Below are 885 nucleotides of genomic sequence, written 5' to 3'. Positions count from 1 at the left end.
CCAAATCTTCTCAGCTGTTGCTGACATGTGCTACTGTCTCTTCATGTGGTTCATTATGTTTGGCACATTGTCTGGCTCAGTTCTTATATCATAAGTTAATAATGTATATAATGTAAATGCTGAATGCCCTAATACCTGTTGATACGGCAACAACACAAAGGCTGTTTACCCTACAGTTTTGCACATATCATGCAAGACTTGATTTCTCCATTATTTTTTTTTGCACAAAACTCTCCAGAAAGTGCCATTTAATGGTTTATTTTTCAAAAAGATTTCCCTGGGGGGGCATATCCCCAGACCCCCCTAGGAGAGCACCACACCCCCCCCCCCCCCCCACATATAACAAATCCCAATTTAAACCCTGAAGTATAATGATACTGAAAGAGCAAAAAAAATTGCTTTGCATGTGGCAAAATATGGGTTGGCCCCCCCAAATCTCACTCCAAGGTTCTGGGAAAAGTTGGCAGCTCCAAGTTGGAGCTGATGTGTGTTTTAGAGTCTCGGGTTTGTGTGTCTGTCGTATATGTTAGTGGAGCCCAACACTTATGGTCTGAGGTACCCCCACAGCCATGTCAGATGAAGTTACGCACCCCTCGCGTTCAGATGTTTAACCCTTGTGTTGTCCTCCCGTCAAAATTGAAAATTAACTCTTTTGTTGACACTTGTTATGGATGTTTTTAACTTTTTTTTACGAATTTGTCCCTTTTTTTTAACACTTTTTTCAATAGTTGTCACTTTTTTGACGTTTAACACTACGTAACACTTATTAACTTTAGTTTTACAGTTATTTTTTGAATTTATGGTCCATGAACCTCATTAATAGGAAATTATATCTAATGTTTGAGTTAGAAAAGCAGAAATTAGGAATTATTTAGACTAAAATTA

Source organism: Etheostoma spectabile, chromosome 18, assembly GCF_008692095.1.
Source record: "Etheostoma spectabile isolate EspeVRDwgs_2016 chromosome 18, UIUC_Espe_1.0, whole genome shotgun sequence".
Classification (NCBI taxonomy): Eukaryota; Metazoa; Chordata; class Actinopteri; order Perciformes; family Percidae; genus Etheostoma; species Etheostoma spectabile.
The sequence above is the reverse complement of the archived record's forward strand: the minus strand, read 5'-3'. Positions refer to the sequence as shown.